Source organism: Carcharhinus amblyrhynchos, chromosome 1 (assembly GCF_965287045.1).
Source record: "Carcharhinus amblyrhynchos chromosome 1, sCarAmb.v2.hapA, whole genome shotgun sequence".
NCBI lineage: Eukaryota > Metazoa > Chordata > Chondrichthyes > Carcharhiniformes > Carcharhinidae > Carcharhinus > Carcharhinus amblyrhynchos.
In genome coordinates, this window is record NC_137324.1 from 150,966,615 (window position 1) to 150,983,591 (window position 16,977).

Here is a 16,977-nt window from a genome sequence, read left to right on the forward strand (position 1 = left end):
ATTGCGGGAACTCACTAAGATTTCTTACGTAGCACCTTCCAAACTCATTACTGCTGCCAGACAGCAGATAGATGGGGACACCACAACCTGGAGGTTCTCCTTCAAGTCATTCACCATTCTAATTTGGAAATATATCGCCATTCTTTCACTGTCACTGGGTCAAAATCCTGGAATTCCCTCCCGAACAACACTGTGCATAGACCTACACTTCAGAGACATTTAAATTGCATATAAATTAGGATGTACATAATTTATATCCTAATTTCCAGCGTGGAGCTGATGGTGTCATAAATCCAGCTACCAGAGACATGCGGAGACCATGGTGCCCATGAAACAGCCTCCGCTCGAGTCTCCTGGCCTCTGTGCTACGAAAGCAGCACAGTGGGCTGGGAGAATTGCCCCCTTTATCTCCAGGTTCGATCAGGGATAGTCAGCATAGGTTTGTCAGATGGAGGTCGAACCTAACATATTTGATTGGATTTTGTGAGGAGGGGACCAGATGTGTTGATGAGGATAATGCAGTTGATGTCGTTTATATGGATTTCAGTAAAGCTTTTGACAAGATCCCAAATGGGAGATTTATAAAGAAGGCAAATGCATGTGGGGTACAGTGTAATTTGAAAAGGTGGATTCAAAATTGGCTTAATTGTAGGAGATAGAGGGTAATGGCAAAAGGCTGCTTTAGTGACTGGAAGCCAATGTCCAGTACTGCACTTCAGGGATCTGTGTTGGGTCCCCCAATATTCATCATTTATATAAACAACATAGATGATTATATAGGATTAATAAGTTTGTGAATGACACAGAGATGGGCCAGGCAGTTAACAGTAACATTGAGTGTTTTGGAATACAGGAGGATATAGATGGAGTGGTCAAAAAGACAGATACGTGACAGATGGAATCTAACCATGAAAAGTGTGAGGTGATACACTTTGGAAGGAGTAATTTGACAAGGAAGTACTCTATGAATGGTAGGGCACTAAGAAGTTCTGAGGAACAAAGGGACCTTGGTATGTTTGTTCATAAATATCTGAAAAGGGCATGTTGTTGGAATGGTGAAAAAGGCATATGGGACACTTGCCTTTATCAACTGAGGCATAGATTACAAAAGCAGAGGAGTCATGGCGGAGTTGTACAGAACTTTGTTGAAGCCATAGATAGAGTACTGTGTGCGGTCCTGGTTGCCACATTGTAGGAAGGATGTGATTGCACTGGAACGGGTGCAGAGGAGACATACCAGGATGCTGCCTGAGATTGAACATTAAAATTATGAAGAGAGGATAGGCTAAGGCTGTTTTCCCCAGAGCAGGCAAGGCTGAGGGGCAACCTGATCAAGGTATACAAGAGGCATGGACAGAGTGGATAGGGAGCAGCTATTCCCCTTAGTTAAAGAGTCAGTCATGAGGGGACATAGGTTCTAGGTGAAGGGCAGGAGGTTTAGGGGGGATGTGAGGAACAACTTTCTTACCCAGAGGGTGGTGATGGTCTGGAATGCGCTACCTGGGAGGGTGACAGAAGCGGGTTTCCTCACATCCTTTAAAACATACCTGGATGAGCATTTGGCACATCATAACATTCAAGGTTATGGACCAAGTGCTGATAAATGGGATTGGATCTATAGGTTAGGTATTTCTCACATATTGATGCAGACTCAATGGATCAAAGTCTTTCTTCCGCACTGTGATTCTGTGTTTCGGCGATGTGGTAGGTTTTACATACAGCATGTATGTTAGAGGTTCTTAATTTCTGCACATTTGATTTTCTGTTCAATTTTACGCTGTTTCAAGATAAAGGACAAAGTACTTGCTAATTTGTTCATACAACTGTTACTAATCTCAGTTCAAGAATCATCTTTCACATTGCCTGCATATGCACAAAATGCAGTTTTCACAGGAAAGTCTTTCCAACAGCTTTTACACATTTTTTTAAACTCATAGAAGAAACCTTGAGAGTTAATGGGCTGAAATATCTGTTCCTAATTTTACCATCCTCCCTCACCCATTGACACCAGTCTGCATTACAGTTAAACAGAACAACCAGAAGAATCTGTGAAAAATATTATCAACCCATAATTCTTTTCTCTGCATAAGAAGGGTTGATTTGGCAGAATTGGAATATGGGAGAAATATTTTTAATCAAAAAAGCAAAAACAAATGACCGTTTGTAATTTTCAAATTCCATGTCACAAACACATGCCAGCATTCATTCCAGCAGCTGTTCTCTTTGACCGCAACGCGTCCTTCTTCTCTCTGTGAAAGCCATTCTCTGTTTCCTGTCTGTTTTGCAGATTGGAAGTTATTTTCCTCTTGGCCCTCCCAACACAAGCCAGAACTAATGTCAAGATATTTTTCCCTTCTCTCGTTCCTTGAATCAGTGCTGCACCAGGAACAAAGACAGCTGCTCAAGCCCTCTTAGAATCATAGAATCTCTACAGTGCAGAAGGAGGCCATTCAGCACATCAAGCACTTGCTGATCCCCGCCCCCAGTGAAACTACCCTTTGAAGTTGGTACTCAGTCCTGCAGCTGACTGCACCATGCCTTATTTTACATCTATCAAAAGGGTTACACCTAAAACATTAGTTTATCTCTTCTTTCCTCAGATGTTGGTTGAGGAAAGGAGGGCTGCAGTGGTATTGTCACTGGATTAGTATTCTACAGACTCAGATCTGGGGACTATGGTGAAATTTGACTTGCATAAAAATCAGGAATTAAAAGTCTAATGATGACCATGAAACCACTGTTGATAATCACAAAGACCCATCTGGTTCACTAATGTCCTTTAGGGAAGGAAATCTGCCTTCTTTATCTGATCTGGCTCAAATATGACTCCACCCCAATATGGTTGACTCTCAGATGCCTTCTGAAATGGAGGACAATTAGAGGTGGGGAATAAATGCTGGCCCAGCCAATGGCGCTCATATCCCATAAAAGGTATTTTTAAAAACTTGCTAAACATAAAAGCTTTTGTATTAAATTTCTAGTGTGCAATTTTTCTTTAGTTCCGACAATGGCTGCACTGTGATGTCAATATATAGATATAGCTTGTGTATAATCATTTGATACGTTCTACTGTGGCACTTTAAAGCTCATGGACATGTAAGCATACTGCAGGAATAGTGTGAAACGAATCATTGCATTGGGTTGGTTCTCAGATTATTAACAGCAACAGCCAAATGGGCTTGTTGGGTTAGGGAGACCTGGAGAGTTCACAAGGGAAGAGCATGAGAAATATTGAGTGATTTTATTTGGTAGGTGCTTCAGGTTGGTTGAAAGTAGAGGTCAATCAAATGAGGGTGAAACAGTTCCTCATACTGAGCACAGATCATCAGTATAAAGTCAATGAGGGTGAGCCTCAGGGGAAATACTGTCAGAGACAATGGAGTAAAACTGAAGGACCAGAGGAGTCCTGGAAAAGAGGTGGCAAAGCATTAGGGAGCTTGGTAAAATAATATAAATGGTATCTGCACACTGGGATCCACTGACTGGTGAGTAGGTGAGATTTCCTTTTTTTATAAATCTTTAGTTTATTATTGATGAGTTTAGTTAGTCTAATAAATAGGGTCAGGGTAGGGCAGCTCAGTCCTGTAGAGAGTTCCTGCTGTTCTATAGAGGAACTCTAAAGTACATGTGCAGGAAGTGTCATTAGTTGAAGATCTCAAGGTCTGGGCCTGAGCAATAGCAGGTGCCACTATAGTCCATCCGCAAGGCTGAGAGTTTCATGTATAATACATTTCTGGATGAGGTCACCTGGCAACATAAGGGCACGCTGGCATAGAGGGAATGGGTGACCCCACAGAGTGTCAGTGATGACCAGACAGGTAGTGCAGGAGCTCCTTGAAGCCCTGACTGCATTTTGCTTTCTAACTGGTATTCAGTTCTGAATATTGGAAAGGGTGATTATTCCTCTGGGGAGTGCAGCCAGTCCACAGAACTATGGTTGGCACAGCTGCCTGTGTCCAGAAGGGAGATTGGGGAAGCGATGGTGATACTAAATTGGAGAATGGACTATTTTGGTGATAGAGAAAGTGCAGTGACCCAGGTAAATCGAAATCAAATATTGGCAACACAATTGTAGCAGAACAAGAGCTGCGTGAAAATAGATTTGAACATGAAGATGCTTACCCATATGGGGAGAATGTGGGGAAACCAAAGCCAGAGCTCCTTGAAGGATGAAAGACAATGTAAACAGAGGTAGAAAAAGGATGCATATGACCAATGACAGATGGGTAATACAAGTGAGAACCAGACTGCATGTAAAAAGTGAAATGAAGAAATGAAAAAGGAAATAAGAGAAGAAAAGAAGGGGTCTAAGAAGAGACGAAAAGCTAATATAAAAGGGGATCCAAAAGTCTTCAATTATCATGTAAAGTATTTGTTTTAAAAGTCTGTACCATCTACAAGATGCACTGCAGCAACTCACCAAATGTTCCTTGACACCACCTTCCAAATGCCTGACCTCTGTCATCTGGAAGGACAAGGGCACCAGATGCACAGGAACACCACATGCAAGTTTCCCTCCAAGTCACACACCATCCTGAGTTAGAACTCTGTCACTGTTCCTTCACCATTATGGGGTCAAAATCCTGGAATTCCCTCCTTAACAGCATTGTGGGTGCACCTACACTACATAGACTGCCGCGATTCAAGAAGGTGATTCACTAGCACCTTTCTTCCCAAAGACATTTCGGGGTGGGCAACAAATGCTTTCCTTAACTACATCCCATGAAAAAGTAAAAATAAAATTGAGACCCAGAGGACACCAGTATAATGTGAATGGCAAAAGAACCATAGGGCAGCATGGCAGCACAGTAGTTAGCACTGCTGCCTCACAGCACCAGGTACCTGGGTTTAATTCCAGCCTCAAACGACTGTGTGGAGTTTGCATGTTCTCTCCATGTCTGCATGAGTTTCTTCCGGGTGCTCTAGATTCCTTCCACTGTCCAAAGATACGCATGTTAGGTTGATTGGCCATGTTATATTGTCCCTTAGTGTCCCAATATGTGAAAGGGGTATTAGTGGGGTAAATACATGGGGTTATGGGGATAGGGTCTGGGTAGGGTGCTCTGTCAGAGAGTTGGTGCAGATGCAATGGACCAAATGGCCTCCTTCTGCAATGTAGGGTCCTTAGGATTCTAACCAATGTTAAAATGAGGTAAGGCTTTTTTTTGAAAGTGGGATACTTGCGTTGCCTAAGAATGTAGTGGTGGCAGAATCAATTGTAGCTTTCAAAATAAATTGGACAAGCATCTGAAGAAAAATTGAAGTGCTGTAGGAAAAGAGTAGGGGAGTGGGACAAACTGAGTAGTTCTTGAGGGAAGTCAGTGAAGACAAAATGGGCCAAACAACCTCTTTCTGTACTATATCCATTCTATAATTATATGAATGTCTCAGGTTAGGTTTTAAATTGGAAGCAAAGTAACTTTTAAATCAGTTACTACTTCCTTTTTTACTTTGTCCATATATAGTAACAAACTGGGAGCAAATTCAGAGCCAGGAATCTGTGTTGAGGTGCCATAGGTATTTTATTTTATAGCAAGTGAGTGCCCTGAGCAAGAGATTGATGAGCAAGCTTCTGAATTCCGTGCCAAAATAGTCTGTTCATTAAACAGAGAATAGTGGCTGCTGGGAGTAATAACAAATCATAATCTCACCATCAGGATTAGGAAGTAATCATAAAAACAAAAAAAAACTAAAGCTTTAATATTTTATAGATATCAGTTGAACTCCTGTGTTGAGGTTACAATTTTGAATCACATCCAGCTATATGTTTATGTAATATACAAATTCTATTGGGCTTTGCCAGTTATTTATAGTTTTTTTTAACCTATGGTACATGCCATATTGATTCTTGATGCAATTAATGCTAATGGCCCAAAGTGACAGTGGCCTGCACTTGATGCAGCATCTTGTCTCTCACAGCAGTCCACATCAGACGATCAGGTGCAGAGTGGAGGAGCTGGGCGGAGGTCACAGTGATAGATCGGTGTGCAATGGAGCAGACAGCATTGGCAGGGGAGTGGCTCAAAGATGCCTCCTGCCCACACCCCCACTCATCCCCTTCACCCCTTCCATTTCCTAATGTCCATTCCTCAATCGGGTACTGAATGTTTTTGATCAAGGGATTTCACCCTCTGGAGGTGACAAGTTATCCGCACATTTTTAGCTACCGAGCACGTGGAATAGTGACAGTTCACCTGTAGCTGGGTTAGTACAAACAGCAGTGGGGAGGATCATTAATTGGCTACTTAAGGCCCTGATCTGGAGGCACTCCCCTTCCTGTGTGCCTTTGGCATTGTCATCTCGGCTGGTTTGCGTTTTTGATTGGCACAGGTGTGATGTCATGCCAGTTGGGTGCGCACTAAGATAAAGACGGAAATAGTAGTGTCAGGCCTGCTTTTGGGCAAGAATCTGCTTATGCCACTGGCAGGGATTGGGGAAGGTCTCATTCTGAGATCTCGTTGGCTCAAATCCCATTTTTGGTCTTTGCGAGATGTGTCAGCCATGCAGGATGTGGCCCATGGTCAGCAGAGCCGCTAGATCATAGCCACTAAGTCAAATCCTGTTGGAGAGACATAGGTGGGGGGAGGGGGGAAATCTTACCAAAAAATGGCAGAGTGTTATTTCCAATGAGAAAATCAGCGTGATTCTCTCCAGATCTTACAACATTGTCTAAAAAAATGAAGATGTGTTTTACAATGTCCTATGGGGGTGGGGCCTCAAAATACCTGCAAAGCGCAGCTTGCACTGAGGTCAGGGTGCCCTTCTCACGCTCCCCCCCCCCCCCCGATCATCAAGCCTTTCCCCTGATCATACAATACAGTACAGTGTAATACAATGCAGTACAGTACAATATTGTATAATACAATATAGTACAAAACAACATAGTGCAATACCTTACTGTAGAAATATATTACAATACAGTATAACATAATGTAGTACAATACAGCACAGTATAGTACAATACAGTATAGTACAATACAGTATGTTACCATATAGTACAATGAGGTATAGCACAAGACAATACAGTAAAAAATAGTACAATACAGTATAGTATAATACAGTATAATACAATACGGTACAATATAATTCAGTATAGTGCAATACAGTATGTTACAATGTAATAAAATGAGCTATAGCACAATACAGTGCAGTACAATATAGTGCAATACAGTACAATATAGTATAATGTAGTACATTGTCTTAAAGGGACATTCACAACAATATTGAACAAACATGGATTAAATCACTACTCAATGGTTATGTGATAACCCCGTAACATTCCACAGAAAGGTTTACAAGAATCTTGTAAAACTATCTGCCAATTAATCCAGTTGTAATGTCTTTTAATTGACATCATTCTGCATGGAGAGCTTAACAGTAGCACACTGTGTGCAATGAGTGCTAAAATCATTACATTTTGGATTCACTCCTTCTATCATTTCATCTTTATTCAAAACTTCACACTGGATTCAGCCCTATAATCCTTTGGAAGTAATTTATTGGGATATAGGGAACAATCTTACCAGAATTCAGCCAAGTGCCAGAGTTTGACTGCAAACGGCCTGTTTTCTCTTCTGATCTTTTGACACACTTGCAAACAAAACAGGTGGGCACATTTCATGCCATCAAAGTTGAGGGGCAGAGCTTAAACCTGCCGATAAATCCCTGAGATCAGGATGCCATGCTTAAAGGGTACCCGGATCAAAGGAAAAAGAAAACCTTTACCCCACCTCACCATGGAGATCTCAGGGGCTCCCCCCCACCCCATTCCTTTGTGATCAGAGCCAGCATTCCCCTCCCACACCAGGCAAACAGAGCCAGCACTCCTCCCCCACCGCAACACCCCCCCTCCACCCACACACACACACACACACACACACACACACAGAGACAGCAGTCAATGCTGGCAATCTCCTTTCCCTCCAACATCGGACCCCGACAGCCCACCCAGACAGGCATTGCCAACATCCCCAGTTCTCATGTCCACTTCCCCTCATCACCACAAATAAATTCTTCCCCTCCTCCCCCATGAGGCACCCTCTAGGGTCTGTCCCTGGTACTGCCCCCAGGCTGACACTACCAGGTTTGCACTGCCAGGTTGGCATGGGCATGGTGCCAATCCGGCAATGCCACTCTGTTTTAGAGGGCAATGCCGAGGGGATTGCCAGATCATTGCTTGGTTATGCTCCTCTCCTCCAGAGTTTATATTCACAACAGTTTCACATCTGGATGAATCTGTTGTAAACCTTCATGTTAGTGAGGGTTGAAGTTATGGTGAGGGGTCAGTATATGAAGTGTTTAATTATAAATGCAAATGTATTAAAACCAGCTTCGCCAACAAAGGACAGCAAAAATCACTGATTGCGATCTTGGTGTAAAACTTGTGATTTCCGGGTTTCGCCAGATCTTGGGCCCCATTGCCAAACCCGTGGGCTCACAATCCTACCATAAGCCATAAATAAAATAAACCATGAATACAAATAGCTTAAATAACGCTTAAATAGCTTAATTGGTCAACAATGTATAATAAGAATATTTGCAGGTTTTGAGAGGATACAGAACTGGGAAAGTAGCATGCTGGAGGGATTGGATTTTAGGTAAATTGGGCACTTTCTCACTGGAAAGAAGAAAGAGGTGAAATGATTCTTGTTTCGGTGATTCTAAAGGAACTAGATAGTGTAGATCACAACACGCTTGTTACCTTGTGATTACAGTACAGTCCAAAGATATGCAGATTAGTGGATTAGCCATGCTAAATTTCCCCTTCGTGTTAGGGGGACTAGCTAGGATAAATGCATGGGGTCATGGGGATGGGGGCTGGGTGGGATTGTGGTCAGTGCAGGCTTGATGGGATGAATGGCGTCCTTCTGTAATATAGCATTCTATGATTCTGTTGAGAACCCGCAACTTATACTTGAAGCAGGGAAGCAGTGTGGGGAGGGATGGTAAATAGGAAGCAGTGTGGGGAGGGATGGCCTCGCCATAAGATTCGCCATGCTCTGCATGAGTCATGAGCTGACCAGCACAGCATCACGGATGTTAAGCAATCCTGCCTCCCCCGCAGTGAGAATCACTCACACTTCTGCACCTGCAACCCGACTTAGACTTAAGATTGGAAGATTTTGGCGATTATTTCAGTGTGCAAGTCGCCAATCTTATGCTCCTATTTGAAGAGGAATATATCAATCACTCTCAGCATAAGTTACCTGTATACAGGTACATTAGGAACCACAAATAAAGATAAACATTTTGAGTGAATCCTAATATCTGACTAGTAATCCATTTTTAGGATATAATTAAAAGTGATATTTTGCAATGCAGGGGATATAAATACATTTAATAGCAAAGAATAAAAATGCCCATTTGACTCATCACATACCGACAACATGACCCAAGCTTCTCACCACTTGTTAATTTCACTGTCTGTCGCACTCATCTTAGAGTCATAGAACCCCTACAGTGCAGAAGGAGGTCATTCGGCCCATTGAGTCTGCATTAACTCTCCAGAATGCCTTACCCAGGCCCTATTCCTGTAAACCCATGTATTTACCTCACTAATCCCCTAACCTACACATCTTGGGACACTGAGGGGCAATTTAGTATAGCCAATCCATCTAACCTACACATTTTTGGACTGTGGGGGAAAAGCAGGGCACCCGGAGGAAACCCATGCAGGCAAAGGGAGAATATGCAAACTCTACAAGACAGTAACTCAAGGCTGGAATTGAACCCAGGTCCCCAGCGCAATGAGGCACCCACTCTAATCTCTCTGTCCTTAGCCTCCAACCCTGTTTATCTTTTGTTTTACACTTCAGAGACTTCGAGAAGAGAAAACACTGGAACGTCTCAGCAAGTCTGGCAGCATTTGTAAAGAGAGAAAAGAGCTGACGTTTTGAGTCCAGATGACCCATTGTCACAGACTTCCAGATTCAATATTGAATTCAATAATTTAAATCATAACCATTGCCTCAGTTTCTTCAGCAGTAACTGGTGGCGATGATCCTGCTATTCCCTATTTATCTTTCCAGGGACTCAGCTTTTCTCTCTGTTTGTTCCATTATCATTTCCTTATGAAAAAATTGGACAGAATGGAACAAAAAAACAGTGAAACACAAGCTAAAAATAATCTACTTGATCTTTTAGAAAATTCCAATCACGATATGGGCCACAGTCAAATTCTCAGTGCTTGTCTGTCACAGAGCTGTCTTGTCTGTTGGGCGAAAACATGAATTGACAAGACAGCGCATGGAGCTGACATCTATCAAAATGGAATGGGGCTTGTTGCATCATGTTTTTTGCTCCTGTGCTTAAATGTTCTCGAAGAGTAATTTTAGAACTCTGCACAGCCAACAGGGAATCTCTAATTGAACATGCAGTAGCCACCCTACTTGGGCTGTAACTGAAAACTGTGTATCCTTGCATCTAACGCCATGCCCTTCCAAAACTGCATTGCTTAGCCTGTAGCAGATAGTTCACAACCCCAAGCCTGAGCTGAGCTTCAAACCTCACATTGTACCCATCTGTGAGATTGTCTACTTCCACTTCTGTGACAAGCATGCTCTCCCACAGGCACAGGGTTGGAAAATGACTTCCTTTGTTTTAACTCAAACCAATCTCTTGAGCTCATTCATTTTCTAAGAGAAGACATTTATCAATTTGTCATCAGCTAAGAGACACAAACATGGTGGTATTTGCGTAACATTTTGTCAGACATTCTTCAACTCCTGCTGGAATGTTCTCAGAAAGAAGCATTACTTGTTTACTTGGTCTCCCTGATCACAAACTGGGACGAATGCACACAAATGACTTTTCATCAAATACTTACTGCATACTACATTGAGATGTTACTGCTTTCCCATCTACATGGGGATAGAATATATATCTAGAAATAGTGGCGCCAAATAAATGGCAACAGCTAGCGAGAAATTAATGTATTTTTAAAAATGAATTGTAATTCAAGAATCATTTCAGGAATGGTAATTCCACACAAATGAAAATTGACCGAGTCTGAATAACTCTTTCAAAACAAGTATTTTTTGTCCTTTTTAACAATCTGATTTTACACAATGTACAGTAGTATCAGCCAAGCATCTAAAAATTCCAGGTGGAAATCTCCCAAAAGAATTCTAAGTGTCAAATTCACGTAAAAATTGTGAGATTTTCAAAATGAATCTCACACACTTTTTGCATCACATTGCACTAGCATGAATCTCGATAGAAATTAGTGGGTAGGGCCTATTCCTGCTGGAGATGCAGCAGTATGGTGCTGAGCAGGCCACTGCGCATGTACTGATCTGACAGCCCCGAGATCAGCGCATGCACAGTAGCCCCGCACTGCTGGCATCCCAATCACTGGTCAGCCCTGCGAGCCCACATCACTGGCTGTGCAACGCCTCAATCACTGGGAATTGGTGTTGCATGAAGGGTTTAGCAGAAGAATCCTCAGCGTATTCCTCTCGACGTTAACCCAATAGAGTGCTCAAAGTTCAGCACAGTGCCCTGTGGCCCCAGCCATTGTAGCCTCCAGAGTCTCAGGCAAGACTGAAAGTTGTGGGCAAATTATTTTGAACCTGATTAACCTGCCACCTTGAAGCAGCTTAACTAGTTTAGTGGGTACAGCATCACCTGCTGCTGACCTTTGCATTTTTCATAAGGCAATGAGTTCAAAAGATGTTAACAGAATCTGAATCCTGCGAAAATGCTGGCCCTGGATTCTTACCTCAAGGCAACACTACAACACCTACAGTTGAGTAATTCTGAATATGCATCAAAAACCAGCCAGCCTGTCATTTTAATTCTCTACTTTGGTCTCACACTAACCTCCATTGCCTCATATCTCCTGCAGTGTTCCAATGAAACTCAACATAAGCCCGAAGAACATAAGTGCTCAATATTAAGCTCAGCAATTTCAGATCATAATCTCAATCCTGATTTTGTTTCCTTTTCTTTGCAAGTTTGGATTTTTTTCTTGTTTATCCTTTGTCATTGCTTTCATTTGCAACTATTTATCATTCTGCCGTTCAAAGCTCCTCAGGACATTTTCTGATGTCTTTATTTGCCCTTTGTTATTGCCTTGGTTCTGCACCAGCCTTTCGTCATTTCACTCATCCCTTTTTCATTTGTTTAAAGCCTGTTACATTTCTAATTTTTCCCAGTTCTGATTATTACTTTCACCTAAAAGGAAATCTGCCATCCTTACTTGGTCTGACTCCGAAGCCACAGCAATGTGGTTGACTTTCAACTGCTGACGGACAACTAGGGATGGGAAATACAGTAAGGAACAACTACATCCATGCTGCACTTGTAGTCATAGGTCCATCTCAGACAAAGTTACCGAAATAGGCAAAACAGATCCACTCAGCATGAAGGGCGAAGCCCCCTTAGGACAGGGCTTTACAAATAAACCAGTCTGAGAATGAAGAATTGATGCAGATAAATTGCAGCGCCGCACCCAAAGTGGCTTCACTCAGAATTAAACTCCAGGTAAATGGCCACTTCTTGGACATGGATGTAGATGCAGGAACCGCTGTATCTATTATTGGGAGCAAACCTTTAGGTAAATCCAATTGACCATCTTGTTTTTATGCCTGCAGGATACCAGGACTAGATAGGCCACAAGTGTTCCAAGAAGGCCTTGGGAAGATTAGAGGTGTTAGGGCCAAGATCTAGATGGATTCAGAGGGCCAACCTAAATACTTCAAGGCACAACCGGTCCCCTATGCCCTAAGTGCTAAAATTGAGGCTGAATTGGAACATCTAGAGGAACTTGCAATTATACGCCCAATTGTTGAATGGTTTGTGTTTGCAATCCCAGTTTTAAAACCTGACAATTTGATTTGTCTGATAGAGTCATAGAGGTTTACAGCATGGAAACAGGCCCTTCAGCTCAACTTGTCCTTTTTTTTAAACCCCTAAGCTAGTCCCAATTGCCCACATTTGACCTATATCCCTCTATACCCATTTTACTCATGTAACTATCTAAATGCTTTTTAAAAGACACAATCGTACCCACCTCTACTACTACCTCTGGCAGCTTGTCCCAGACACTCACCACCTTCTGTGTGAAAAAATTGCCCCGCTGGACACTTTTCTATCTCTCTCCTCTCACCTTAAACATACGCCATCTAGTTTTAGACTCCCCTACCTTTGGGAAAAGATATTGACTATCTAGCTGATCTATGCCCCTCATTATTTTATAGACCTCTGTAAGATCACCCCTCAGCCTCCTGCGGTCCAGAGAAAGAAGCCCCAGTCTATCCAGCCTCTCCTTTTAACTCAAACCATCAAGACCCAGTAGCATCCTAGTAAATCTTTTTTACGCTCTTTCTAGTTTAATAATATCCTTTCTATAATAGGGTGACCAGAATGCAGTATGGCCCTATCAATGTCTTGTACAACTTCAACAAGACATCCCAACTCCTGTATTCAATGTTCTGACCAATGAAACCAAACATGCTGAATGCCTTAGTCACCACTCTGTTCACCTGTGATTCCACCTTCAAGGAGCTAAGAACCTGTACCCCTAGATCTCTTTGCTCTGTAATTTTCCCCAGTGCCCTACCATTAACTGAGTAAATCCTGCTCTGGTTCAATCTACCAAAATGCATCACCTCATATATATCTAAATTAAACTCCGTCTGCCATTCGTCAGCCCACTGGCCCAATTGATCAAGATCCCATTGCAATCTGAGATAACTTTCTTCACTGCACACTGTGCCACCAAACTTACTAACCATGCCTCCTATATACTTATCAAAATCATCAATATAAATGATAAAAATAGTGGACCCAGCACTGATCCCTGAGGCACACTGCTGGTCACAGGCCTCAGTTTGAAAAACAACCCTCCACAACCATCCTCTGGCTTCTGTGATCAAGCCAATTTTGTATCCATTTAACTACCTCACCCTGGATTCTGTGAGATTTAACCTTTTCCAACAATCTAGCACACGGTACCTTGTCAAAGGCCTTGCTGAAGTCATGTAGACAACATCGACTGCACTGCCCTCATCTATCTTCTTGGTTACCCCTTCAAAAAAAAACTCAATCAAATTTGCATTACTCTATCTCTGTTGGCATTTTTTTTATTTGTTCATGGGACATAGGTGTCGCTGGCTGGCCAGCATTTATTGCCCATCCCTAGTTGCCCCATGAGAGTCAACCACATTGCTAAGGCTCCTTAGTCTCATGTAGGTCAGACCAGGAAAGGGTGGCAGATTTCCTTCCCTAAAGCACATTAGTGAACCAGTTGGGTTTTTCTGACAATCGGCAATGGTTTCATGGTCATCAGTAGATTTTTAATTCCAGGTTTTTATTGAATTCAAATTTCACCATCTGCCGGGGTGGGATTTGAACTCAGGTCCCCAGAACATTATTTGGTTTACTAAATCTCTGGCTTACTAGTCCAGTAGTATTACCACTATGTCATCATCTCCCCTTATAAATTGATGGTCAAAAGAGCCTTCTGCTTAGACAGACACCCCATAGAAGATTTATATGCAAAGCTGGTTGGGGATCATGCTTACCCCCAACTGGCACTTGAGGTGTCATCCAAGAAGTATGTCAGTATGAGGTGACACAGTGGCACAGTGGTTAGCTTTACTGCCTCACAGCGCGAAAGACCTGGGTTTGATTTCTGGTTTGGAAGTTACTGTCGGTGTGGGGCTTGCACATTCTCCCTGTGTCTATGTGGGTTTCCTCTGGGTGCTCCAGTTTCCTGCCATTGTCCAAAGATACGCGGAGTAGGTGGATTGTCCATGCTAAATTTCCCGTTAGTGTTTGGGGGCCAGCTATTGTAGATGTATAGGGTTATGATGATAGGGCCTGGGTGGTACTGTGGTCAGTACAGATCTGATGGACCGATTGTCCTCCTCTGCACTGTAGGATTCTATAGATTCTATGATAAATACTCACAAAGAACTCTATGAGTATACTATTTACCCTTTGGGATGTCTTCAGTTTTTGTCATTTTTCAAAGGGTGATGGAAAACATCCTTCAAGAGGTGCCCATTGACCAGACACTACAAATGATGGAGATGAGGCCACTGGCAAAGAGACAGAGAAAGCCCTATCATCATGGGACTGAGGGCAACCTCTTGGACTCAGGCAGGGAAAGGTTATGATAACCCCCACGAGATCCATGAGGAATTGCTAATTGACCTTTGTGTGAGGCTCATTATGTTTCAGTTCCCCTGGTTACAAGTGGCCTGGCCAGCTGGAACTTATTACCTGTGCTTCTTATAAGGCAGGCCCAGGAGTGGGCCTGCTGAATGGTAGTCCCAGGCAGATACCAGTGTATGTACACCACAGCAGTGGATTTACTTCATGGCCTGTGATAAAATATATTCCTTTAAAGCCGATCTTCCTGAGTCATTACATTAGGGGAATTGTACAAACACTTAAGGACAGAAGTGATCTAATTGTATGACATGAAATAATTTTTTTCAGATTCAAACTGTACATTTTTGTCTCCTTATCATGATGAAGGGTATTATTGCTGAGAAATTCTGTGCTTTTCCGGATTGTGAACTCAAGACTAATTTGCTAGAACAAAAAGGGCAATTTAATGAGCCATCTGGGACACAGACATGAAAATGACACATCCTGCAAAGGGCACATACACCTTGTTATCTCCAGTAACAATGTTCTCTTTCAGTCATGTGCCCAATTAAAATTGTGTTTGTATACATTAATATATGAAGAACAATTTTGTTTTGAAGATTATCGGAATGAACTCATTTTAATATGAACCTGTGTCAACTCTCTGTAAAATTGACTTCACATTTCATTCACCAAATCTCAGATTGTGGAAGTGAAGAGACATACAGGCAGTCCTCGGTCTTACGGTACAATTGGTTCCAGAAAACATGTCTTAAGTAGAAACAATATAAGTTGGAACTGATTTTCCCATTGGAACTATGTTATAAATCGGGAATTGGATCCTGAATCAAAGCCAGATGCCATATTTTCACCAAAATAACCCAGAATTTTGTTCTGGATTAATTATAAGTAGAGTAATATAGCAATAAATTGACAAGATAAAATACAAATTTTAAGAAAAAGTTTGGGAGCACAAAGATTCACCAAGTAAAAGTGCACCGGGACAGCAGTTGAGTGGCTTGTGTCAGGGTGATGGATGGCACAGAATGATGATGCCTATGTATAAATGCCGAACTTGTTCACCAGCGTGGTGTTCTCAAGTCAAAACTGGCATTTTATCAATGTCAATTTATAAACGTCATTAGTGTCATTTGTAGTAAGTTGAATGTTGTAACGTCAAGGGCTGCCTGTACATTGCTTTTGAACGTAGCACTTCATCTGATAACAGGATCAAGGACCCAAATTTCTTTTGAATTTCAGTTCTGTCAGCAACATAAGGGAGACAGATTTAGTGGTGTAGACATAAGGCTTATAGGTTTTACCAGTTTTTTAAAATCCCAGCTACATGAGTACCAATATAAAACCAGCTGCCTGTAGACTAGCATTCTGAAGGTGTAGCTAGTGAAGGTATTAAATCCCTAGCCGAGTCCAGTGCCCTGTCACCCTAGAACCATAGAAAATTTACAGCATGGAGGAAGGCCATTTGGACCATCTTGGTCATGCAAGCCCTCGGACAGCCAGGTGACCTTTCTAATTCCATCTTCCTGCACCCATAGCCCTGTAGTTTACAGCACTTAAGGTGCAGATCCAGGCACTTTTTAAAACAGTTTAGGCTCTTTGCCTCCATCACAACTTGAGCAATGAATTCCAGACACCCCCAAGCCTCTATGTAAAAAAGTCCTTCCTCTACACCTATTGCCACTTATCTTGAACCTATGTCGCCTGGCTGTGGAGATGCCAGCATTGGACTGGGGTAAACACAGTAAGTGGGTGCACCGGCTGGCCAGCATTTATTGCCTATCCCAAGTTGCCCTCCACTCACTCACCTGACGAAGGAACAGCGTTTTGAAAGCTTATGGTGTTTACTATCAAATAAAC